Here is a 25,464-nt window from a genome sequence, read left to right as displayed (position 1 = left end):
CGCAGTGTGTGGGAGCTTACATGCTTTAACTTTCCCGTCTTTTTCGGACGACTATTCCAAAGGGGTAACCTGAAGGAATAGGGGCCTGAAGACACGAGGCATTCTTAAACCAGCACTGGGCTGCACGGCCTTCTGTTGTGATCAGGTTATATTCGAGTCAAAAAGCCAGAGCATCCGCTTCCATCCTATGGAGCACGAGCTAAATCGGAAGAGGCAGGGGATACACCTACGCCTATCGGCGCACGTTCCCCGCGGCAGGCTGCTTCACCCATTTGCACCCGACTGGAGACGGCACTGAGCAAGCTTTTTGTCAGGAGTGGGATTCGAACCCACGCCTCCAGGGGAGACTGCGACCTGAACGCAGCGCCTTAGACCGCTCGGCCATCCTGACGCGGGCCCCCTGTCCCGGGGCGGTCTGATGAGCCACCGCGATCCCACTACGCTCCTCGAGTATCGCACTGTTATTAATACTACAGTGTGACTCCAGCATTAAAATGTTTGGAAAATGTGTCGGCTTTTATAATCCAGTGTAGAGCAGCATGTGATGATTTGTGCTACAACACCAAGCGCTCAAAGTGACGTCTGCGTTTGTCGTTGAAACTTTCAACTCTTTCATCACTTATGTAGGAAATAAAAAGAGCAGTTGTGCGCCACACGCAGAGCGGCCGTCAGCAGAGTGGCGCAGCGGAAGCGTGCTGGGCCCATAACCCAGAGGTTGATGGATCGAAACCATCCTCTGCTACATGTGTCCTATGCACGATTCATAAGCATGCCATTGGGTTAGCAACGTGCCTTCAAATAGTCTGCATCTCCCTTTCTTTAAATTCTGTCCTGAGTTTCTCTCTCGTGTGTGTTTGTGCAAGCTTGACACTTGCGGGACTCTTTAATCTTCACCAATACGGAGATGACCAAATGTGTCTTCGGTTGTTCTGAGGTCTTTGATAGTTTCTTTGAAAGCTTCAACTGAACCTCGAAATCGAAGCAATTATGTTTATATTGATTTCTCGCGTTAATCATTACGAACCAGGAACAGCCAGCACACTCGGTCGCATTAGTAATTATGTCACGTCTCTACTTAGCAGAGCATTCAAAGGCCCACTGGAAGTAGTAAAGCACTAAAACACTGCAAAACTGAACTCGGGAAAATCATACTGGGAGCTCTGAGCCATGTCTGCATCCAAGCCATCCAATACGGACTCTGAAACCTTGGAATATCAACACTATGATGCGCTACCTTTTACCTGGAGCAAAACGATGGAATTAGAAGAATGCTTACCGCAGGATACAACTGTGCCGCTGTTATTTGGAGCACGGTTTTCACTTGCATGAAAACTACAGCAGAACGTAGAAGGATGATCACTGAGGAGTCCACGCGGGCATGCTGAGGAGATTGTAGGTCGTACATTTCAATGATTACTGACATTTGCGCTGCTGGAGGTACAGTAATCAACAAAGAACAGGGTGTGCTACTCTCGAATCCGGTCAGCACATGATGAAAAGCCAGGAAGTATACCTTGTCAAATTGCCGTCAACAGGGACAAGTTAACCACCAGCTCCACCGGCGCCCGGCTAGCTCAGTCGGTAGAGCATGAGACTCTTAATCTCAGGGTCGTGGGTTCGAGCCCCACGTTGGGCGGTGCCCGTCTCCTTATTAACAAAGTTTCCCGCTCATCCTTGAACCTCTTACACCTCGATGGTACCGAGCACTGCGTTTTAATGCACAGGTGTGATCAAACCGAGATGAAAAGGGCGTATCTAGCTCCTTGCCCGAGAGATAAATCAAAGGTTCCGCAGATAATCCCTTGGCTCCGGTCACCCGGACGCAGATAGGAGCTGCAGCCATCATAACTTGTATGAAAACTAAGAAGAGCTCCTGTCTATTTACAGTTTCATTTACTCTAGCGTTTCCTTAAACATTGCGTGTACGAAGGCTAAGAAATTGGAGAGCTATTCTAATACAATAACTATTAGGAATCTTTTCGGCATAACAGTTTCACTGTGATTTTGCAGGTAACACGTACGTTGGGAAAACATTTTGAACGCGATCAATAACCGCACTGGAAAAATGTGGGAAAGAAAGGGCGAAAAGCGACTCTTCAACATGTGGAAATATCTTCCTGAGCGGAGCCCTCTTCTCGAAGCTCAACACTGTGCAAGAGTCACTTCTCCCAACTTGCGCCCGCAGGTTTCCGTAGTGTGCCTGCAAAGAGCCATCCGCTTGAGACAGGTGCACCTCCCGATTTCATTGAACTAATGAACTAGATGCACAATTTCTAACGCAGCCTTCATCACAATAGACAGTTCATTTCTCGAAAGCTTGTCGTAAAAAAAGGAAACAAAGAACGAAAACGTATAGCTGACAATCTTCTGAAGATGCAGATTCAGCTTTGGGGAAATGGACATTTTATGTATGCAGATGCTTTTCAAGCGCTGGTTTTAGAACGTCACTGTGCTTCCAGCATCCTTTTCAGCCTTCTAAACTGGCTACCGAGGTGCCGATCACATTGTAAAGCGGTTGAGAGGCCGGAGCTGCTCAAACCGCTCTTGCCGTTTCCCATCAATCAAAAGCACTATGTTGTTTCTTTGTATGGAAAGCTTTTCAAGTCTGGCATCGACACGCACCTTTCCTGAAACGTCCAAAAGGTGAATGCTTCGCAAAGAAATCCAGTCTACCTTCAGGGGGCATGATGTTGAAATCGGAATGAGCCCTGGGTGGGCTTGAAGCAGCAGCTGTTCAGTTAACAGCTGCACAGAAACGCACCCCGCTTGCTTTGTATCATTCGCAAGTTTGTGGTTAAAGAGTAAAAAAGGCTGGAATTCTTCTGCCAGCCGGCAGGATTTCTTCTGCACTCACCCAGAAAAGCCAAGAATTGTATTTCATCTTTCGCAAGCTGTATTTTCCAGGAGGAGAATGAATACTTGCATTAAACTGAATCAAGCCGACAGAGACGCACAGCCGTTGTTTTTCTCCATGGGAAGTTTTTCGTTAAGGAAAAACACCGTTGTCATTTTCTTGCCAGCCGGCGGTATTTCTTGTGCAGCGATGAGCCAGATTTGTATTTCGTATTTCGCAAGTTGTGTGAATTTCTTGAAGTTGAAAGTGAATTCGCTCCAGAAAAGAAATGTCGCTTGAAAGCCGAGGCTGTTTGTTAAACCGCAGGACCTGAGCTTGCGTTCTGTTTCTCATGGCGTTCGCAAAGGCGATTCCTGCCTTTAAAACTGCTGTGTCTGCGACTGAAAGTGGCGTGTGTCGCAGCTTCTAAAGTCTTGTTGACGCTCCTCGATGTTGCTTTCTCTCTGCCTAAGGAAGTTCGATTGTCGCGTCGGAACGGGGAGACCTAATCCTTCCAGCTTTAAGCCACCCTTCAGTCTTCTGAAGGGTGTCCGAGTGCTAGCATGTCATTTGGCTGTTTTTGGGGGGAAGCGGAGAGCGACATTGAAAAAGGTTACCGCCGCCGCCTCGCCCTCCGTGTTAAATGATTGCAAGCCGGCGGCGGCGGCGCTCCCTGTAGTCGTGGCCGAGCGGTTAAGGCGATGGGCTGGAAAGCCATTGGGGTCTCCCCGCGTCGGCTCGAATCCTGCCGACTACGGCGCCCTTCTCCTGTCGCTTCGGCCTGCCCAGAAAAAGGCGGAGTGCCGTTTCTCTCTTCCTGCTTCTTGTACAAACGCTAAATCGCTTGGACCTGCTGCCTTGGAAGTAATGTCTTCAACATCCACCAGTGACATTTCACAGCTGGAAGCACACTGCCACGCTTTTGGCATTGGCATGTCTTGCGCCCTACTTCCAGCCTTTGAAGACCTAAGTATTCAAACTGAAAGAACCGGCTGAATGAGTGTTTGCAGTGCACCAGGAGGAGCAGGGACCATAGCATTGGAGGGGTGAGGATGGCGCAGATGGAAACGTTTTCATGCGCTCCTCTGGGAGGAATGAAAAGAAAAGACGAAACCGGAAACAGTAGTAGCCGCAAGAGGAAGTGTCTTCAAGCGCCAAGCAAGCGCTCCTCGTTAGTATAGTGGTGCGTATCCCCGCCTGTCACGTGGGAGACCAGGGATGGATTGCTTGACGGCGAGCCAGGTTGCTTTTCTCCCATCAGATTCCAACCGCTAATGCTAACGCAGTGTGTGGGAGCTTACATGCTTTAACTTTCCCGTCTTTTTCGGACGACTATTCCAAAGGGGTAACCTGAAGGAATAGGGGCCTGAAGACACGAGGCATTCTTAAACCAGCACTGGGCTGCACGGCCTTCTGTTGTGATCAGGTTATATTCGAGTCAAAAAGCCAGAGCATCCGCTTCCATCCTATGGAGCACGAGCTAAATCGGAAGAGGCAGGGGATACACCTACGCCTATCGGCGCACGTTCCCCGCGGCAGGCTGCTTCACCCATTTGCACCCGACTGGAGACGGCACTGAGCAAGCTTTTTGTCAGGAGTGGGATTCGAACCCACGCCTCCAGGGGAGACTGCGACCTGAACGCAGCGCCTTAGACCGCTCGGCCATCCTGACGCGGGCCCCCTGTCCCGGGGCGGTCTGATGAGCCACCGCGATCCCACTACGCTCCTCGAGTATCGCACTGTTATTAATACTACAGTGTGACTCCAGCATTAAAATGTTTGGAAAATGTGTCGGCTTTTATAATCCAGTGTAGAGCAGCATGTGATGATTTGTGCTACAACACCAAGCGCTCAAAGTGACGTCTGCGTTTGTCGTTGAAACTTTCAACTCTTTCATCACTTATGTAGGAAATAAAAAGAGCAGTTGTGCGCCACACGCAGAGCGGCCGTCAGCAGAGTGGCGCAGCGGAAGCGTGCTGGGCCCATAACCCAGAGGTTGATGGATCGAAACCATCCTCTGCTACATGTGTCCTATGCACGATTCATAAGCATGCCATTGGGTTAGCAAAGTGCCTTCAAATAGTCTGCATCTCCCTTTCTTTAAATTCTGTCCTGAGTTTCTCTCTCGTGTGTGTTTGTGCAAGCTTGACACTTGCGGGACTCTTTAATCTTCACCAATACGGAGATGACCAAATGTGTCTTCGGTTGTTCTGAGGTCTTTGATAGTTTCTTTGAAAGCTTCAACTGAACCTCGAAATCGAAGCAATTATGTTTATATTGATTTCTCGCGTTAATCATTACGAACCAGGAACAGCCAGCACACTCGGTCGCATTAGTAATTATGTCACGTCTCTACTTAGCAGAGCATTCAAAGGCCCACTGGAAGTAGTAAAGCACTAAAACACTGCAAAACTGAACTCGGGAAAATCATACTGGGAGCTCTGAGCGATGTCTGCATCCAAGCCATCCAATACGGACTCTGAAACCTTGGAATATCAACACTATGATGCGCTACCTTTTACCTGGAGCAAAACGATGGAATTAGAAGAATGCTTACCGCAGGATACAACTGTGCCGCTGTTATTTGGAGCACGGTTTTCACTTGCATGAAAACTACAGCAGAACGTAGAAGGATGATCACTGAGGAGTCCACGCGGGCATGCTGAGGAGATTGTAGGTCGTACATTTCAATGATTACTGACATTTGCGCTGCTGGAGGTACAGTAATCAACAAAGAACAGGGTGTGCTACTCTCGAATCCGGTCAGCACATGATGAAAAGCCAGGAAGTATACCTTGTCAAATTGCCGTCAACAGGGACAAGTTAACCACCAGCTCCACCGGCGCCCGGCTAGCTCAGTCGGTAGAGCATGAGACTCTTAATCTCAGGGTCGTGGGTTCGAGCCCCACGTTGGGCGGTGCCCGTCTCCTTATTAACAAAGTTTCCCGCTCATCCTTGAACCTCTTACACCTCGATGGTACCGAGCACTGCGTTTTAATGCACAGGTGTGATCAAACCGAGATGAAAAGGGCGTATCTAGCTCCTTGCCCGAGAGATAAATCAAAGGTTCCGCAGATAATCCCTTGGCTCCGGTCACCCGGACGCAGATAGGAGCTGCAGCCATCATAACTTGTATGAAAACTAAGAAGAGCTCCTGTCTATTTACAGTTTCATTTACTCTAGCGTTTCCTTAAACATTGCGTGTACGAAGGCTAAGAAATTGGAGAGCTATTCTAATACAATAACTATTAGGAATCTTTTCGGCATAACAGTTTCACTGTGATTTTGCAGGTAACACGTACGTTGGGAAAACATTTTGAACGCGATCAATAACCGCACTGGAAAAATGTGGGAAAGAAAGGGCGAAAAGCGACTCTTCAACATGTGGAAATATCTTCCTGAGCGGAGCCCTCTTCTCGAAGCTCAACACTGTGCAAGAGTCACTTCTCCCAACTTGCGCCCGCAGGTTTCCGTAGTGTGCCTGCAAAGAGCCATCCGCTTGAGACAGGTGCACCTCCCGATTTCATTGAACTAAGCTAGATGCACAATTTCTAACGCAGCCTTCATCACAATAGACAGTTCATTTCTCGAAAGCTTGTCGTAAAAAAAGGAAACAAAGAACGAAAACGTATAGCTGACAATCTTCTGAAGATGCAGATTCAGCTTTGGGGAAATGGACATTTTATGTATGCAGATGCTTTTCAAGCGCTGGTTTTAGAACGTCGCTGTGCTTCCAGCATCCTTTTCAGCCTTCTAAACTGGCTACCGAGGTGCCGATCACATTGTAAAGCGGTTGAGAGGCCGGAGCTGCTCAAACCGCTCTTGCCGTTTCCCATCAATCAAAAGCACTATGTTGTTTCTTTGTATGGAAAGCTTTTCAAGTCTGGCATCGACACGCACCTTTCCTGAAACGTCCAAAAGGTGAATGCTTCGCAAAGAAATCCAGTCTACCTTCAGGGGGCATGATGTTGAAATCGGAATGAGCCCTGGGTGGGCTTGAAGCAGCAGCTGTTCAGTTAACAGCTGCACAGAAACGCACCCCGCTTGCTTTGTATCATTCGCAAGTTTGTGGTTAAAGAGTAAAAAAGGCTGGAATTCTTCTGCCAGCCGGCAGGATTTCTTCTGCACTCACCCAGAAAAGCCAAGAATTGTATTTCATCTTTCGCAAGCTGTATTTTCCAGGAGGAGAATGAATACTTGCATTAAACTGAATCAAGCCGACAGAGACGCACAGCCGTTGTTTTTCTCCATGGGAAGTTTTTCGTTAAGGAAAAACACCGTTGTCATTTTCTTGCCAGCCGGCGGTATTTCTTGTGCAGCGATGAGCCAGATTTGTATTTCGTATTTCGCAAGTTGTGTGAATTTCTTGAAGTTGAAAGTGAATTCGCTCCAGAAAAGAAATGTCGCTTGAAAGCCGAGGCTGTTTGTTAAACCGCAGGACCTGAGCTTGCGTTCTGTTTCTCATGGCGTTCGCAAAGGCGATTCCTGCCTTTAAAACTGCTGTGTCTGCGACTGAAAGTGGCGTGTGTCGCAGCTTCTAAAGTCTTGTTGACGCTCCTCGATGTTGCTTTCTCTCTGCCTAAGGAAGTTCGATTGTCGCGTCGGAACGGGGAGACCTAATCCTTCCAGCTTTAAGCCACCCTTCAGTCTTCTGAAGGGTGTCCGAGTGCTAGCATGTCATTTGGCTGTTTTTGGGGGGAAGCGGAGAGCGACATTGAAAAAGGTTCCCGCCGCCGCCTCGCCCTCCGTGTTAAATGATTGCAAGCCGGCGGCGGCGGCGCTCCCTGTAGTCGTGGCCGAGCGGTTAAGGCGATGGGCTGGAAAGCCATTGGGGTCTCCCCGCGTCGGCTCGAATCCTGCCGACTACGGCGCCCTTCTCCTGTCGCTTCGGCCTGCCCAGAAAAAGGCGGAGTGCCGTTTCTCTCTTCCTGCTTCTTGTACAAACGCTAAATCGCTTGGACCTGCTGCCTTGGAAGTAATGTCTTCAACATCCACCAGTGACATTTCACAGCTGGAAGCACACTGCCACGCTTTTGGCATTGGCATGTCTTGCGCCCTACTTCCAGCCTTTGAAGACCTAAGTATTCAAACTGAAAGAACCGGCTGAATGAGTGTTTGCAGTGCACCAGGAGGAGCAGGGACCATAGCATTGGAGGGGTGAGGATGGCGCAGATGGAAACGTTTTCATGCGCTCCTCTGGGAGGAATGAAAAGAAAAGACGAAACCGGAAACAGTAGTAGCCGCAAGAGGAAGTGTCTTCAAGCGCCAAGCAAGCGCTCCTCGTTAGTATAGTGGTGCGTATCCCCGCCTGTCACGTGGGAGACCAGGGATGGATTGCTTGACGGCGAGCCAGGTTGCTTTTCTCCCATCAGATTCCAACCGCTAATGCTAACGCAGTGTGTGGGAGCTTACATGCTTTAACTTTCCCGTCTTTTTCGGACGACTATTCCAAAGGGGTAACCTGAAGGAATAGGGGCCTGAAGACACGAGGCATTCTTAAACCAGCACTGGGCTGCACGGCCTTCTGTTGTGATCAGGTTATATTCGAGTCAAAAAGCCAGAGCATCCGCTTCCATCCTATGGAGCACGAGCTAAATCGGAAGAGGCAGGGGATACACCTACGCCTATCGGCGCACGTTCCCCGCGGCAGGCTGCTTCACCCATTTGCACCCGACTGGAGACGGCACTGAGCAAGCTTTTTGTCAGGAGTGGGATTCGAACCCACGCCTCCAGGGGAGACTGCGACCTGAACGCAGCGCCTTAGACCGCTCGGCCATCCTGACGCGGGCCCCCTGTCCCGGGGCGGTCTGATGAGCCACCGCGATCCCACTACGCTCCTCGAGTATCGCACTGTTATTAATACTACAGTGTGACTCCAGCATTAAAATGTTTGGAAAATGTGTCGGCTTTTATAATCCAGTGTAGAGCAGCATGTGATGATTTGTGCTACAACACCAAGCGCTCAAAGTGACGTCTGCGTTTGTCGTTGAAACTTTCAACTCTTTCATCACTTATATAGGAAATAAAAAGAGCAGTTGTGCGCCACACGCAGAGCGGCCGTCAGCAGAGTGGCGCAGCGGAAGCGTGCTGGGCCCATAACCCAGAGGTTGATGGATCGAAACCATCCTCTGCTACATGTGTCCTATGCACGATTCATAAGCATGCCATTGGGTTAGCAAAGTGCCTTCAAATAGTCTGCATCTCCCTTTCTTTAAATTCTGTCCTGAGTTTCTCTCTCGTGTGTGTTTGTGCAAGCTTGACACTTGCGGGACTCTTTAATCTTCACCAATACGGAGATGACCAAATGTGTCTTCGGTTGTTCTGAGGTCTTTGATAGTTTCTTTGAAAGCTTCAACTGAACCTCGAAATCGAAGCAATTATGTTTATATTGATTTCTCGCGTTAATCATTACGAACCAGGAACAGCCAGCACACTCGGTCGCATTAGTAATTATGTCACGTCTCTACTTAGCAGAGCATTCAAAGGCCCACTGGAAGTAGTAAAGCACTAAAACACTGCAAAACTGAACTCGGGAAAATCATACTGGGAGCTCTGAGCGATGTCTGCATCCAAGCCATCCAATACGGACTCTGAAACCTTGGAATATCAACACTATGATGCGCTACCTTTTACCTGGAGCAAAACGATGGAATTAGAAGAATGCTTACCGCAGGATACAACTGTGCCGCTGTTATTTGGAGCACGGTTTTCACTTGCATGAAAACTACAGCAGAACGTAGAAGGATGATCACTGAGGAGTCCACGCGGGCATGCTGAGGAGATTGTAGGTCGTACATTTCAATGATTACTGACATTTGCGCTGCTGGAGGTACAGTAATCAACAAAGAACAGGGTGTGCTACTCTCGAATCCGGTCAGCACATGATGAAAAGCCAGGAAGTATACCTTGTCAAATTGCCGTCAACAGGGACAAGTTAACCACCAGCTCCACCGGCGCCCGGCTAGCTCAGTCGGTAGAGCATGAGACTCTTAATCTCAGGGTCGTGGGTTCGAGCCCCACGTTGGGCGGTGCCCGTCTCCTTATTAACAAAGTTTCCCGCTCATCCTTGAACCTCTTACACCTCGATGGTACCGAGCACTGCGTTTTAATGCACAGGTGTGATCAAACCGAGATGAAAAGGGCGTATCTAGCTCCTTGCCCGAGAGATAAATCAAAGGTTCCGCAGATAATCCCTTGGCTCCGGTCACCCGGACGCAGATAGGAGCTGCAGCCATCATAACTTGTATGAAAACTAAGAAGAGCTCCTGTCTATTTACAGTTTCATTTACTCTAGCGTTTCCTTAAACATTGCGTGTACGAAGGCTAAGAAATTGGAGAGCTATTCTAATACAATAACTATTAGGAATCTTTTCGGCATAACAGTTTCACTGTGATTTTGCAGGTAACACGTACGTTGGGAAAACATTTTGAACGCGATCAATAACCGCACTGGAAAAATGTGGGAAAGAAAGGGCGAAAAGCGACTCTTCAACATGTGGAAATATCTTCCTGAGCGGAGCCCTCTTCTCGAAGCTCAACACTGTGCAAGAGTCACTTCTCCCAACTTGCGCCCGCAGGTTTCCGTAGTGTGCCTGCAAAGAGCCATCCGCTTGAGACAGGTGCACCTCCCGATTTCATTGAACTAATGAACTAGATGCACAATTTCTAACGCAGCCTTCATCACAATAGACAGTTCATTTCTCGAAAGCTTGTCGTAAAAAAAGGAAACAAAGAACGAAAACGTATAGCTGACAATCTTCTGAAGATGCAGATTCAGCTTTGGGGAAATGGACATTTTATGTATGCAGATGCTTTTCAAGCGCTGGTTTTAGAACGTCGCTGTGCTTCCAGCATCCTTTTCAGCCTTCTAAACTGGCTACCGAGGTGCCGATCACATTGTAAAGCGGTTGAGAGGCCGGAGCTGCTCAAACCGCTCTTGCCGTTTCCCATCAATCAAAAGCACTATGTTGTTTCTTTGTATGGAAAGCTTTTCAAGTCTGGCATCGACACGCACCTTTCCTGAAACGTCCAAAAGGTGAATGCTTCGCAAAGAAATCCAGTCTACCTTCAGGGGGCATGATGTTGAAATCGGAATGAGCCCTGGGTGGGCTTGAAGCAGCAGCTGTTCAGTTAACAGCTGCACAGAAACGCACCCCGCTTGCTTTGTATCATTCGCAAGTTTGTGGTTAAAGAGTAAAAAAGGCTGGAATTCTTCTGCCAGCCGGCAGGATTTCTTCTGCACTCACCCAGAAAAGCCAAGAATTGTATTTCATCTTTCGCAAGCTGTATTTTCCAGGAGGAGAATGAATACTTGCATTAAACTGAATCAAGCCGACAGAGACGCACAGCCGTTGTTTTTCTCCATGGGAAGTTTTTCGTTAAGGAAAAACACCGTTGTCATTTTCTTGCCAGCCGGCGGTATTTCTTGTGCAGCGATGAGCCAGATTTGTATTTCGTATTTCGCAAGTTGTGTGAATTTCTTGAAGTTGAAAGTGAATTCGCTCCAGAAAAGAAATGTCGCTTGAAAGCCGAGGCTGTTTGTTAAACCGCAGGACCTGAGCTTGCGTTCTGTTTCTCATGGCGTTCGCAAAGGCGATTCCTGCCTTTAAAACTGCTGTGTCTGCGACTGAAAGTGGCGTGTGTCGCAGCTTCTAAAGTCTTGTTGACGCTCCTCGATGTTGCTTTCTCTCTGCCTAAGGAAGTTCGATTGTCGCGTCGGAACGGGGAGACCTAATCCTTCCAGCTTTAAGCCACCCTTCAGTCTTCTGAAGGGTGTCCGAGTGCTAGCATGTCATTTGGCTGTTTTTGGGGGGAAGCGGAGAGCGACATTGAAAAAGGTTCCCGCCGCCGCCTCGCCCTCCGTGTTAAATGATTGCAAGCCGGCGGCGGCGGCGCTCCCTGTAGTCGTGGCCGAGCGGTTAAGGCGATGGGCTGGAAAGCCATTGGGGTCTCCCCGCGTCGGCTCGAATCCTGCCGACTACGGCGCCCTTCTCCTGTCGCTTCGGCCTGCCCAGAAAAAGGCGGAGTGCCGTTTCTCTCTTCCTGCTTCTTGTACAAACGCTAAATCGCTTGGACCTGCTGCCTTGGAAGTAATGTCTTCAACATCCACCAGTGACATTTCACAGCTGGAAGCACACTGCCACGCTTTTGGCATTGGCATGTCTTGCGCCCTACTTCCAGCCTTTGAAGACCTAAGTATTCAAACTGAAAGAACCGGCTGAATGAGTGTTTGCAGTGCACCAGGAGGAGCAGGGACCATAGCATTGGAGGGGTGAGGATGGCGCAGATGGAAACGTTTTCATGCGCTCCTCTGGGAGGAATGAAAAGAAAAGACGAAACCGGAAACAGTAGTAGCCGCAAGAGGAAGTGTCTTCAAGCGCCAAGCAAGCGCTCCTCGTTAGTATAGTGGTGCGTATCCCCGCCTGTCACGTGGGAGACCAGGGATGGATTGCTTGACGGCGAGCCAGGTTGCTTTTCTCCCATCAGATTCCAACCGCTAATGCTAACGCAGTGTGTGGGAGCTTACATGCTTTAACTTTCCCGTCTTTTTCGGACGACTATTCCAAAGGGGTAACCTGAAGGAATAGGGGCCTGAAGACACGAGGCATTCTTAAACCAGCACTGGGCTGCACGGCCTTCTGTTGTGATCAGGTTATATTCGAGTCAAAAAGCCAGAGCATCCGCTTCCATCCTATGGAGCACGAGCTAAATCGGAAGAGGCAGGGGATACACCTACGCCTATCGGCGCACGTTCCCCGCGGCAGGCTGCTTCACCCATTTGCACCCGACTGGAGACGGCACTGAGCAAGCTTTTTGTCAGGAGTGGGATTCGAACCCACGCCTCCAGGGGAGACTGCGACCTGAACGCAGCGCCTTAGACCGCTCGGCCATCCTGACGCGGGCCCCCTGTCCCGGGGCGGTCTGATGAGCCACCGCGATCCCACTACGCTCCTCGAGTATCGCACTGTTATTAATACTACAGTGTGACTCCAGCATTAAAATGTTTGGAAAATGTGTCGGCTTTTATAATCCAGTGTAGAGCAGCATGTGATGATTTGTGCTACAACACCAAGCGCTCAAAGTGACGTCTGCGTTTGTCGTTGAAACTTTCAACTCTTTCATCACTTATATAGGAAATAAAAAGAGCAGTTGTGCGCCACACGCAGAGCGGCCGTCAGCAGAGTGGCGCAGCGGAAGCGTGCTGGGCCCATAACCCAGAGGTTGATGGATCGAAACCATCCTCTGCTACATGTGTCCTATGCACGATTCATAAGCATGCCATTGGGTTAGCAAAGTGCCTTCAAATAGTCTGCATCTCCCTTTCTTTAAATTCTGTCCTGAGTTTCTCTCTCGTGTGTGTTTGTGCAAGCTTGACACTTGCGGGACTCTTTAATCTTCACCAATACGGAGATGACCAAATGTGTCTTCGGTTGTTCTGAGGTCTTTGATAGTTTCTTTGAAAGCTTCAACTGAACCTCGAAATCGAAGCAATTATGTTTATATTGATTTCTCGCGTTAATCATTACGAACCAGGAACAGCCAGCACACTCGGTCGCATTAGTAATTATGTCACGTCTCTACTTAGCAGAGCATTCAAAGGCCCACTGGAAGTAGTAAAGCACTAAAACACTGCAAAACTGAACTCGGGAAAATCATACTGGGAGCTCTGAGCGATGTCTGCATCCAAGCCATCCAATACGGACTCTGAAACCTTGGAATATCAACACTATGATGCGCTACCTTTTACCTGGAGCAAAACGATGGAATTAGAAGAATGCTTACCGCAGGATACAACTGTGCCGCTGTTATTTGGAGCACGGTTTTCACTTGCATGAAAACTACAGCAGAACGTAGAAGGATGATCACTGAGGAGTCCACGCGGGCATGCTGAGGAGATTGTAGGTCGTACATTTCAATGATTACTGACATTTGCGCTGCTGGAGGTACAGTAATCAACAAAGAACAGGGTGTGCTACTCTCGAATCCGGTCAGCACATGATGAAAAGCCAGGAAGTATACCTTGTCAAATTGCCGTCAACAGGGACAAGTTAACCACCAGCTCCACCGGCGCCCGGCTAGCTCAGTCGGTAGAGCATGAGACTCTTAATCTCAGGGTCGTGGGTTCGAGCCCCACGTTGGGCGGTGCCCGTCTCCTTATTAACAAAGTTTCCCGCTCATCCTTGAACCTCTTACACCTCGATGGTACCGAGCACTGCGTTTTAATGCACAGGTGTGATCAAACCGAGATGAAAAGGGCGTATCTAGCTCCTTGCCCGAGAGATAAATCAAAGGTTCCGCAGATAATCCCTTGGCTCCGGTCACCCGGACGCAGATAGGAGCTGCAGCCATCATAACTTGTATGAAAACTAAGAAGAGCTCCTGTCTATTTACAGTTTCATTTACTCTAGCGTTTCCTTAAACATTGCGTGTACGAAGGCTAAGAAATTGGAGAGCTATTCTAATACAATAACTATTAGGAATCTTTTCGGCATAACAGTTTCACTGTGATTTTGCAGGTAACACGTACGTTGGGAAAACATTTTGAACGCGATCAATAACCGCACTGGAAAAATGTGGGAAAGAAAGGGCGAAAAGCGACTCTTCAACATGTGGAAATATCTTCCTGAGCGGAGCCCTCTTCTCGAAGCTCAACACTGTGCAAGAGTCACTTCTCCCAACTTGCGCCCGCAGGTTTCCGTAGTGTGCCTGCAAAGAGCCATCCGCTTGAGACAGGTGCACCTCCCGATTTCATTGAACTAATGAACTAGATGCACAATTTCTAACGCAGCCTTCATCACAATAGACAGTTCATTTCTCGAAAGCTTGTCGTAAAAAAAGGAAACAAAGAACGAAAACGTATAGCTGACAATCTTCTGAAGATGCAGATTCAGCTTTGGGGAAATGGACATTTTATGTATGCAGATGCTTTTCAAGCGCTGGTTTTAGAACGTCGCTGTGCTTCCAGCATCCTTTTCAGCCTTCTAAACTGGCTACCGAGGTGCCGATCACATTGTAAAGCGGTTGAGAGGCCGGAGCTGCTCAAACCGCTCTTGCCGTTTCCCATCAATCAAAAGCACTATGTTGTTTCTTTGTATGGAAAGCTTTTCAAGTCTGGCATCGACACGCACCTTTCCTGAAACGTCCAAAAGGTGAATGCTTCGCAAAGAAATCCAGTCTACCTTCAGGGGGCATGATGTTGAAATCGGAATGAGCCCTGGGTGGGCTTGAAGCAGCAGCTGTTCAGTTAACAGCTGCACAGAAACGCACCCCGCTTGCTTTGTATCATTCGCAAGTTTGTGGTTAAAGAGTAAAAAAGGCTGGAATTCTTCTGCCAGCCGGCAGGATTTCTTCTGCACTCACCCAGAAAAGCCAAGAATTGTATTTCATCTTTCGCAAGCTGTATTTTCCAGGAGGAGAATGAATACTTGCATTAAACTGAATCAAGCCGACAGAGACGCACAGCCGTTGTTTTTCTCCATGGGAAGTTTTTCGTTAAGGAAAAACACCGTTGTCATTTTCTTGCCAGCCGGCGGTATTTCTTGTGCAGCGATGAGCCAGATTTGTATTTCGTATTTCGCAAGTTGTGTGAATTTCTTGAAGTTGAAAGTGAATTCGCTCCAGAAAAGAAATGTCGCTTGAAAGCCGAGGCTGTTTGTTAAACCGCAGGACCTGAGCTTGCGTTCTGTTTCTCATGGCGTTCGCAAAGGCGATTCCTGCCTTTAAAACTGCTGTGTCTGCGACTGAAAGTGGCGTGTGTCGCAGCTTCTAAAGTCTTGTTGACGCTCCTCGATGTTGCTTTCTCTCTGCCTAAGGAAGTTCGATTGTCGCGTCGGAACGGGGAGACCTAATCCTTCCAGCTTTAAGCCACCCTTCAGTCTTCTGAAGGGTGTCCGAGTGCTAGCATGTCATTTGGCTGTTTTTGGGGGGAAGCGGAGAGCGACATTGAAAAAGGTTACCGCCGCCGCCTCGCCCTCCGTGTTAAATGATTGCAAGCCGGCGGCGGCGGCGCTCCCTGTAGTCGTGGCCGAGCGGTTAAGGCGATGGGCTGGAAAGCCATTGGGGTCTCCCCGCGTCGGCTCGAATCCTGCCGACTACGGCGCCCTTCTCCTGTCGCTTCGGCCTGCCCAGAAAAAGGCGGAGTGCCGTTTCTCTCTTCCTGCTTCTTGTACAAACGCTAAATCGCTTGGACCTGCTGCCTTGGAAGTAATGTCTTCAACATCCACCAGTGACATTTCACAGCTGGAAGCACACTGCCACGCTTTTGGCATTGGCATGTCTTGCGCCCTACTTCCAGCCTTTGAAGACCTAAGTATTCAAACTGAAAGAACCGGCTGAATGAGTGTTTGCAGTGCACCAGGAGGAGCAGGGACCATAGCATTGGAGGGGTGAGGATGGCGCAGATGGAAACGTTTTCATGCGCTCCTCTGGGAGGAATGAAAAGAAAAGACGAAACCGGAAACAGTAGTAGCCGCAAGAGGAAGTGTCTTCAAGCGCCAAGCAAGCGCTCCTCGTTAGTATAGTGGTGCGTATCCCCGCCTGTCACGTGGGAGACCAGGGATGGATTGCTTGACGGCGAGCCAGGTTGCTTTTCTCCCATCAGATTCCAACCGCTAATGCTAACGCAGTGTGTGGGAGCTTACATGCTTTAACTTTCCCGTCTTTTTCGGACGACTATTCCAAAGGGGTAACCTGAAGGAATAGGGGCCTGAAGACACGAGGCATTCTTAAACCAGCACTGGGCTGCACGGCCTTCTGTTGTGATCAGGTTATATTCGAGTCAAAAAGCCAGAGCATCCGCTTCCATCCTATGGAGCACGAGCTAAATCGGAAGAGGCAGGGGATACACCTACGCCTATCGGCGCACGTTCCCCGCGGCAGGCTGCTTCACCCATTTGCACCCGACTGGAGACGGCACTGAGCAAGCTTTTTGTCAGGAGTGGGATTCGAACCCACGCCTCCAGGGGAGACTGCGACCTGAACGCAGCGCCTTAGACCGCTCGGCCATCCTGACGCGGGCCCCCTGTCCCGGGGCGGTCTGATGAGCCACCGCGATCCCACTACGCTCCTCGAGTATCGCACTGTTATTAATACTACAGTGTGACTCCAGCATTAAAATGTTTGGAAAATGTGTCGGCTTTTATAATCCAGTGTAGAGCAGCATGTGATGATTTGTGCTACAACACCAAGCGCTCAAAGTGACGTCTGCGTTTGTCGTTGAAACTTTCAACTCTTTCATCACTTATGTAGGAAATAAAAAGAGCAGTTGTGCGCCACACGCAGAGCGGCCGTCAGCAGAGTGGCGCAGCGGAAGCGTGCTGGGCCCATAACCCAGAGGTTGATGGATCGAAACCATCCTCTGCTACATGTGTCCTATGCACGATTCATAAGCATGCCATTGGGTTAGCAAAGTGCCTTCAAATAGTCTGCATCTCCCTTTCTTTAAATTCTGTCCTGAGTTTCTCTCTCGTGTGTGTTTGTGCAAGCTTGACACTTGCGGGACTCTTTAATCTTCACCAATACGGAGATGACCAAATGTGTCTTCGGTTGTTCTGAGGTCTTTGATAGTTTCTTTGAAAGCTTCAACTGAACCTCGAAATCGAAGCAATTATGTTTATATTGATTTCTCGCGTTAATCATTACGAACCAGGAACAGCCAGCACACTCGGTCGCATTAGTAATTATGTCACGTCTCTACTTAGCAGAGCATTCAAAGGCCCACTGGAAGTAGTAAAGCACTAAAACACTGCAAAACTGAACTCGGGAAAATCATACTGGGAGCTCTGAGCGATGTCTGCATCCAAGCCATCCAATACGGACTCTGAAACCTTGGAATATCAACACTATGATGCGCTACCTTTTACCTGGAGCAAAACGATGGAATTAGAAGAATGCTTACCGCAGGATACAACTGTGCCGCTGTTATTTGGAGCACGGTTTTCACTTGCATGAAAACTACAGCAGAACGTAGAAGGATGATCACTGAGGAGTCCACGCGGGCATGCTGAGGAGATTGTAGGTCGTACATTTCAATGATTACTGACATTTGCGCTGCTGGAGGTACAGTAATCAACAAAGAACAGGGTGTGCTACTCTCGAATCCGGTCAGCACATGATGAAAAGCCAGGAAGTATACCTTGTCAAATTGCCGTCAACAGGGACAAGTTAACCACCAGCTCCACCGGCGCCCGGCTAGCTCAGTCGGTAGAGCATGAGACTCTTAATCTCAGGGTCGTGGGTTCGAGCCCCACGTTGGGCGGTGCCCGTCTCCTTATTAACAAAGTTTCCCGCTCATCCTTGAACCTCTTACACCTCGATGGTACCGAGCACTGCGTTTTAATGCACAGGTGTGATCAAACCGAGATGAAAAGGGCGTATCTAGCTCCTTGCCCGAGAGATAAATCAAAGGTTCCGCAGATAATCCCTTGGCTCCGGTCACCCGGACGCAGATAGGAGCTGCAGCCATCATAACTTGTATGAAAACTAAGAAGAGCTCCTGTCTATTTACAGTTTCATTTACTCTAGCGTTTCCTTAAACATTGCGTGTACGAAGGCTAAGAAATTGGAGAGCTATTCTAATACAATAACTATTAGGAATCTTTTCGGCATAACAGTTTCACTGTGATTTTGCAGGTAACACGTACGTTGGGAAAACATTTTGAACGCGATCAATAACCGCACTGGAAAAATGTGGGAAAGAAAGGGCGAAAAGCGACTCTTCAACATGTGGAAATATCTTCCTGAGCGGAGCCCTCTTCTCGAAGCTCAACACTGTGCAAGAGTCACTTCTCCCAACTTGCGCCCGCAGGTTTCCGTAGTGTGCCTGCAAAGAGCCATCCGCTTGAGACAGGTGCACCTCCCGATTTCATTGAACTAATGAACTAGATGCACAATTTCTAACGCAGCCTTCATCACAATAGACAGTTCATTTCTCGAAAGCTTGTCGTAAAAAAAGGAAACAAAGAACGAAAACGTATAGCTGACAATCTTCTGAAGATGCAGATTCAGCTTTGGGGAAATGGACATTTTATGTATGCAGATGCTTTTCAAGCGCTGGTTTTAGAACGTCGCTGTGCTTCCAGCATCCTTTTCAGCCTTCTAAACTGGCTACCGAGGTGCCGATCACATTGTAAAGCGGTTGAGAGGCCGGAGCTGCTCAAACCGCTCTTGCCGTTTCCCATCAATCAAAAGCACTATGTTGTTTCTTTGTATGGAAAGCTTTTCAAGTCTGGCATCGACACGCACCTTTCCTGAAACGTCCAAAAGGTGAATGCTTCGCAAAGAAATCCAGTCTACCTTCAGGGGGCATGATGTTGAAATCGGAATGAGCCCTGGGTGGGCTTGAAGCAGCAGCTGTTCAGTTAACAGCTGCACAGAAACGCACCCCGCTTGCTTTGTATCATTCGCAAGTTTGTGGTTAAAGAGTAAAAAAGGCTGGAATTCTTCTGCCAGCCGGCAGGATTTCTTCTGCACTCACCCAGAAAAGCCAAGAATTGTATTTCATCTTTCGCAAGCTGTATTTTCCAGGAGGAGAATGAATACTTGCATTAAACTGAATCAAGCCGACAGAGACGCACAGCCGTTGTTTTTCTCCATGGGAAGTTTTTCGTTAAGGAAAAACACCGTTGTCATTTTCTTGCCAGCCGGCGGTATTTCTTGTGCAGCGATGAGCCAGATTTGTATTTCGTATTTCGCAAGTTGTGTGAATTTCTTGAAGTTGAAAGTGAATTCGCTCCAGAAAAGAAATGTCGCTTGAAAGCCGAGGCTGTTTGTTAAACCGCAGGACCTGAGCTTGCGTTCTGTTTCTCATGGCGTTCGCAAAGGCGATTCCTGCCTTTAAAACTGCTGTGTCTGCGACTGAAAGTGGCGTGTGTCGCAGCTTCTAAAGTCTTGTTGACGCTCCTCGATGTTGCTTTCTCTCTGCCTAAGGAAGTTCGATTGTCGCGTCGGAACGGGGAGACCTAATCCTTCCAGCTTTAAGCCACCCTTCAGTCTTCTGAAGGGTGTCCGAGTGCTAGCATGTCATTTGGCTGTTTTTGGGGGGAAGCGGAGAGCGACATTGAAAAAGGTTACCGCCGCCGCCTCGCCCTCCGTGTTAAATGATTGCAAGCCGGCGGCGGCGGCGCTCCCTGTAGTCGTGGCCGAGCGGTTAAGGCGATGGGCTGGAAAGCCATTGGGGTCTCCCCGCGTCGGCTCGAATCCTGCCGACTACGGCGCCCTTCTCCTGTCGCTTCGGCCTGCCCAGAAAAAGGCGGAGTGCCGTTTCTCTCTTCCTGCTTCTTGTACAAACGCTAAATCGCTTGGACCTGCTGCCTTGGAAGTAATGTCTTCAACATCCACCAGTGACATTTCACAGCTGGAAGCACACTGCCACGCTTTTGGCATTGGCATGTCTTGCGCCCTACTTCCAGCCTTTGAAGACCTAAGTATTCAAACTGAAAGAACCGGCTGAATGAGTGTTTGCAGTGCACCAGGAGGAGCAGGGACCATAGCATTGGAGGGGTGAGGATGGCGCAGATGGAAACGTTTTCATGCGCTCCTCTGGGAGGAATGAAAAGAAAAGACGAAACCGGAAACAGTAGTAGCCGCAAGAGGAAGTGTCTTCAAGCGCCAAGCAAGCGCTCCTCGTTAGTATAGTGGTGCGTATCCCCGCCTGTCACGTGGGAGACCAGGGATGGATTGCTTGACGGCGAGCCAGGTTGCTTTTCTCCCATCAGATTCCAACCGCTAATGCTAACGCAGTGTGTGGGAGCTTACATGCTTTAACTTTCCCGTCTTTTTCGGACGACTATTCCAAAGGGGTAACCTGAAGGAATAGGGGCCTGAAGACACGAGGCATTCTTAAACCAGCACTGGGCTGCACGGCCTTCTGTTGTGATCAGGTTATATTCGAGTCAAAAAGCCAGAGCATCCGCTTCCATCCTATGGAGCACGAGCTAAATCGGAAGAGGCAGGGGATACACCTACGCCTATCGGCGCACGTTCCCCGCGGCAGGCTGCTTCACCCATTTGCACCCGACTGGAGACGGCACTGAGCAAGCTTTTTGTCAGGAGTGGGATTCGAACCCACGCCTCCAGGGGAGACTGCGACCTGAACGCAGCGCCTTAGACCGCTCGGCCATCCTGACGCGGGCCCCCTGTCCCGGGGCGGTCTGATGAGCCACCGCGATCCCACTACGCTCCTCGAGTATCGCACTGTTATTAATACTACAGTGTGACTCCAGCATTAAAATGTTTGGAAAATGTGTCGGCTTTTATAATCCAGTGTAGAGCAGCATGTGATGATTTGTGCTACAACACCAAGCGCTCAAAGTGACGTCTGCGTTTGTCGTTGAAACTTTCAACTCTTTCATCACTTATGTAGGAAATAAAAAGAGCAGTTGTGCGCCACACGCAGAGCGGCCGTCAGCAGAGTGGCGCAGCGGAAGCGTGCTGGGCCCATAACCCAGAGGTCGATGGATCGAAACCATCCTCTGCTACATGTGTCCTATGCACGATTCATAAGCATGCCATTGGGTTAGCAAAGTGCCTTCAAATAGTCTGCATCTCCCTTTCTTTAAATTCTGTCCTGAGTTTCTCTCTCGTGTGTGTTTGTGCAAGCTTGACACTTGCGGGACTCTTTAATCTTCACCAATACGGAGATGACCAAATGTGTCTTCGGTTGTTCTGAGGTCTTTGATAGTTTCTTTGAAAGCTTCAACTGAACCTCGAAATCGAAGCAGTTATGTTTATATTGATTTCTCGCGTTAATCATTACGAACCAGGAACAGCCAGCACACTCGGTCGCATTAGTAATTATGTCACGTCTCTACTTAGCAGAGCATTCAAAGGCCCACTGGAAGTAGTAAAGCACTAAAACACTGCAAAACTGAACTCGGGAAAATCATACTGGGAGCTCTGAGCGATGTCTGCATCCAAGCCATCCAATACGGACTCTGAAACCTTGGAATATCAACACTATGATGCGCTACCTTTTACCTGGAGCAAAACGATGGAATTAGAAGAATGCTTACCGCAGGATACAACTGTGCCGCTGTTATTTGGAGCACGGTTTTCACTTGCATGAAAACTACAGCAGAACGTAGAAGGATGATCACTGAGGAGTCCACGCGGGCATGCTGAGGAGATTGTAGGTCGTACATTTCAATGATTACTGACATTTGCGCTGCTGGAGGTACAGTAATCAACAAAGAACAGGGTGTGCTACTCTCGAATCCGGTCAGCACATGATGAAAAGCCAGGAAGTATACCTTGTCAAATTGCCGTCAACAGGGACAAGTTAACCACCAGCTCCACCGGCGCCCGGCTAGCTCAGTCGGTAGAGCATGAGACTCTTAATCTCAGGGTCGTGGGTTCGAGCCCCACGTTGGGCGGTGCCCGTCTCCTTATTAACAAAGTTTCCCGCTCATCCTTGAACCTCTTACACCTCGATGGTACCGAGCACTGCGTTTTAATGCACAGGTGTGATCAAACCGAGATGAAAAGGGCGTATCTAGCTCCTTGCCCGAGAGATAAATCAAAGGTTCCGCAGATAATCCCTTGGCTCCGGTCACCCGGACGCAGATAGGAGCTGCAGCCATCATAACTTGTATGAAAACTAAGAAGAGCTCCTGTCTATTTACAGTTTCATTTACTCTAGCGTTTCCTTAAACATTGCGTGTACGAAGGCTAAGAAATTGGAGAGCTATTCTAATACAATAACTATTAGGAATCTTTTCGGCATAACAGTTTCACTGTGATTTTGCAGGTAACACGTACGTTGGGAAAACATTTTGAACGCGATCAATAACCGCACTGGAAAAATGTGGGAAAGAAAGGGCGAAAAGCGACTCTTCAACATGTGGAAATATCTTCCTGAGCGGAGCCCTCTTCTCGAAGCTCAACACTGTGCAAGAGTCACTTCTCCCAACTTGCGCCCGCAGGTTTCCGTAGTGTGCCTGCAAAGAGCCATCCGCTTGAGACAGGTGCACCTCCCGATTTCATTGAACTAATGAACTAGATGCACAATTTCTAACGCAGCCTTCATCACAATAGACAGTTCATTTCTCGAAAGCTTGTCGTAAAAAAAGGAAACAAAGAACGAAAACGTATAGCTGACAATCTTCTGAAGATGCAGATTCAGCTTTGGGGAAATGGACATTTTATGTATGCAGATGCTTTTCAAGCGCTGGTTTTAGAACGTCGCTGTGCTTCCAGCATCCTTTTCAGCCTTCTAAACTGGCTACCGAGGTGCCGATCACATTGTAAAGCGGTTGAGAGGCCGGAGCTGCTCAAACCGCTCTTGCCGTTTCCCATCAATCAAAAGCACTATGTTGTTTCTTTGTATGGAAAGCTTTTCAAGTCTGGCATCGACACGCACCTTTCCTGAAACGTCCAAAAGGTGAATGCTTCGCAAAGAAATCCAGTCTACCTTCAGGGGGCATGATGTTGAAATCGGAATGAGCCCTGGGTGGGCTTGAAGCAGCAGCTGTTCAGTTAACAGCTGCACAGAAACGCACCCCGCTTGCTTTGTATCATTCGCAAGTTTGTGGTTAAAGAGTAAAAAAGGCTGGAATTCTTCTGCCAGCCGGCAGGATTTCTTCTGCACTCACCCAGAAAAGCCAAGAATTGTATTTCATCTTTCGCAAGCTGTATTTTCCAGGAGGAGAATGAATACTTGCATTAAACTGAATCAAGCCGACAGAGACGCACAGCCGTTGTTTTTCTCCATGGGAAGTTTTTCGTTAAGGAAAAACACCGTTGTCATTTTCTTGCCAGCCGGCGGTATTTCTTGTGCAGCGATGAGCCAGATTTGTATTTCGTATTTCGCAAGTTGTGTGAATTTCTTGAAGTTGAAAGTGAATTCGCTCCAGAAAAGAAATGTCGCTTGAAAGCCGAGGCTGTTTGTTAAACCGCAGGACCTGAGCTTGCGTTCTGTTTCTCATGGCGTTCGCAAAGGCGATTCCTGCCTTTAAAACTGCTGTGTCTGCGACTGAAAGTGGCGTGTGTCGCAGCTTCTAAAGTCTTGTTGACGCTCCTCGATGTTGCTTTCTCTCTGCCTAAGGAAGTTCGATTGTCGCGTCGGAACGGGGAGACCTAATCCTTCCAGCTTTAAGCCACCCTTCAGTCTTCTGAAGGGTGTCCGAGTGCTAGCATGTCATTTGGCTGTTTTTGGGGGGAAGCGGAGAGCGACATTGAAAAAGGTTACCGCCGCCGCCTCGCCCTCCGTGTTAAATGATTGCAAGCCGGCGGCGGCGGCGCTCCCTGTAGTCGTGGCCGAGCGGTTAAGGCGATGGGCTGGAAAGCCATTGGGGTCTCCCCGCGTCGGCTCGAATCCTGCCGACTACGGCGCCCTTCTCCTGTCGCTTCGGCCTGCCCAGAAAAAGGCGGAGTGCCGTTTCTCTCTTCCTGCTTCTTGTACAAACGCTAAATCGCTTGGACCTGCTGCCTTGGAAGTAATGTCTTCAACATCCACCAGTGACATTTCACAGCTGGAAGCACACTGCCACGCTTTTGGCATTGGCATGTCTTGCGCCCTACTTCCAGCCTTTGAAGACCTAAGTATTCAAACTGAAAGAACCGGCTGAATGAGTGTTTGCAGTGCACCAGGAGGAGCAGGGACCATAGCATTGGAGGGGTGAGGATGGCGCAGATGGAAACGTTTTCATGCGCTCCTCTGGGAGGAATGAAAAGAAAAGACGAAACCGGAAACAGTAGTAGCCGCAAGAGGAAGTGTCTTCAAGCGCCAAGCAAGCGCTCCTCGTTAGTATAGTGGTGCGTATCCCCGCCTGTCACGTGGGAGACCAGGGATGGATTGCTTGACGGCGAGCCAGGTTGCTTTTCTCCCATCAGATTCCAACCGCTAATGCTAACGCAGTGTGTGGGAGCTTACATGCTTTAACTTTCCCGTCTTTTTCGGACGACTATTCCAAAGGGGTAACCTGAAGGAATAGGGGCCTGAAGACACGAGGCATTCTTAAACCAGCACTGGGCTGCACGGCCTTCTGTTGTGATCAGGTTATATTCGAGTCAAAAAGCCAGAGCATCCGCTTCCATCCTATGGAGCACGAGCTAAATCGGAAGAGGCAGGGGATACACCTACGCCTATCGGCGCACGTTCCCCGCGGCAGGCTGCTTCACCCATTTGCACCCGACTGGAGACAGCACTGAGCAAGCTTTTTGTCAGGAGTGGGATTCGAACCCACGCCTCCAGGGGAGACTGCGACCTGAACGCAGCGCCTTAGACCGCTCGGCCATCCTGACGCGGGCCCCCTGTCCCGGGGCGGTCTGATGAGCCACCGCGATCCCACTACGCTCCTCGAGTATCGCACTGTTATTAATACTACAGTGTGACTCCAGCATTAAAATGTTTGGAAAATGTGTCGGCTTTTATAATCCAGTGTAGAGCAGCATGTGATGATTTGTGCTACAACACCAAGCGCTCAAAGTGACGTCTGCGTTTGTCGTTGAAACTTTCAACTCTTTCATCACTTATGTAGGAAATAAAAAGAGCAGTGTTGCGCCACACGCAGAGCGGCCGTCAGCAGAGTGGCGCAGCGGAAGCGTGCTGGGCCCATAACCCAGAGGTCGATGGATCGAAACCATCCTCTGCTACATGTGTCCTATGCACGATTCATAAGCATGCCATTGGGTTA

The 25,464-nt window shown here is 49.0% G+C and overlaps 13 non-coding genes across 13 annotated transcripts; 6 read left to right on the top strand and 7 right to left on the bottom strand.

Moving 5' to 3' along the window:
• Window positions 1-308: 308 nt before the first annotated feature.
• Window positions 309-391, bottom strand: trnal-cag (transfer RNA leucine (anticodon CAG)). Its single transcript has one exon. It is a non-coding gene; the product is annotated as a tRNA-Leu (tRNA).
• Window positions 392-3,508: 3,117 nt separating this feature from the next.
• trnas-gga (transfer RNA serine (anticodon GGA)) lies at window positions 3,509-3,590 on the top strand. The gene has a single exon. It is a non-coding gene; the product is annotated as a tRNA-Ser (tRNA).
• Window positions 3,591-4,422: 832 nt separating this feature from the next.
• trnal-cag (transfer RNA leucine (anticodon CAG)) lies at window positions 4,423-4,505 on the bottom strand. The gene has a single exon. It is a non-coding gene; the product is annotated as a tRNA-Leu (tRNA).
• Window positions 4,506-7,619: 3,114 nt separating this feature from the next.
• On the top strand, window positions 7,620-7,701 carry trnas-gga (transfer RNA serine (anticodon GGA)). Its single transcript has one exon. It is a non-coding gene; the product is annotated as a tRNA-Ser (tRNA).
• Window positions 7,702-8,533: 832 nt separating this feature from the next.
• On the bottom strand, window positions 8,534-8,616 carry trnal-cag (transfer RNA leucine (anticodon CAG)). Its single transcript has one exon. It is a non-coding gene; the product is annotated as a tRNA-Leu (tRNA).
• A 3,117-nt stretch (window positions 8,617-11,733) lies between these two features.
• trnas-gga (transfer RNA serine (anticodon GGA)) lies at window positions 11,734-11,815 on the top strand. Its single transcript has one exon. It is a non-coding gene; the product is annotated as a tRNA-Ser (tRNA).
• Window positions 11,816-12,647: 832 nt separating this feature from the next.
• trnal-cag (transfer RNA leucine (anticodon CAG)) lies at window positions 12,648-12,730 on the bottom strand. Its single transcript has one exon. It is a non-coding gene; the product is annotated as a tRNA-Leu (tRNA).
• Window positions 12,731-15,847: 3,117 nt separating this feature from the next.
• trnas-gga (transfer RNA serine (anticodon GGA)) lies at window positions 15,848-15,929 on the top strand. The gene has a single exon. It is a non-coding gene; the product is annotated as a tRNA-Ser (tRNA).
• An 832-nt stretch (window positions 15,930-16,761) lies between these two features.
• trnal-cag (transfer RNA leucine (anticodon CAG)) lies at window positions 16,762-16,844 on the bottom strand. The gene has a single exon. It is a non-coding gene; the product is annotated as a tRNA-Leu (tRNA).
• A 3,117-nt stretch (window positions 16,845-19,961) lies between these two features.
• On the top strand, window positions 19,962-20,043 carry trnas-gga (transfer RNA serine (anticodon GGA)). The gene has a single exon. It is a non-coding gene; the product is annotated as a tRNA-Ser (tRNA).
• Window positions 20,044-20,875: 832 nt separating this feature from the next.
• Window positions 20,876-20,958, bottom strand: trnal-cag (transfer RNA leucine (anticodon CAG)). The gene has a single exon. It is a non-coding gene; the product is annotated as a tRNA-Leu (tRNA).
• A 3,117-nt stretch (window positions 20,959-24,075) lies between these two features.
• trnas-gga (transfer RNA serine (anticodon GGA)) lies at window positions 24,076-24,157 on the top strand. The gene has a single exon. It is a non-coding gene; the product is annotated as a tRNA-Ser (tRNA).
• Window positions 24,158-24,989: 832 nt separating this feature from the next.
• Window positions 24,990-25,072, bottom strand: trnal-cag (transfer RNA leucine (anticodon CAG)). Its single transcript has one exon. It is a non-coding gene; the product is annotated as a tRNA-Leu (tRNA).
• Between the last annotated feature and the right edge of the window lie 392 nt (window positions 25,073-25,464).

The sequence above is a fragment of the Lepisosteus oculatus genome, unplaced genomic scaffold (genome assembly GCF_040954835.1).
Source record: "Lepisosteus oculatus isolate fLepOcu1 unplaced genomic scaffold, fLepOcu1.hap2 HAP2_SCAFFOLD_39, whole genome shotgun sequence".
NCBI lineage: Eukaryota > Metazoa > Chordata > Actinopteri > Semionotiformes > Lepisosteidae > Lepisosteus > Lepisosteus oculatus.
The sequence above is the reverse complement of the archived record's forward strand: the minus strand, read 5'-3'. Positions and strand labels throughout refer to the sequence as shown.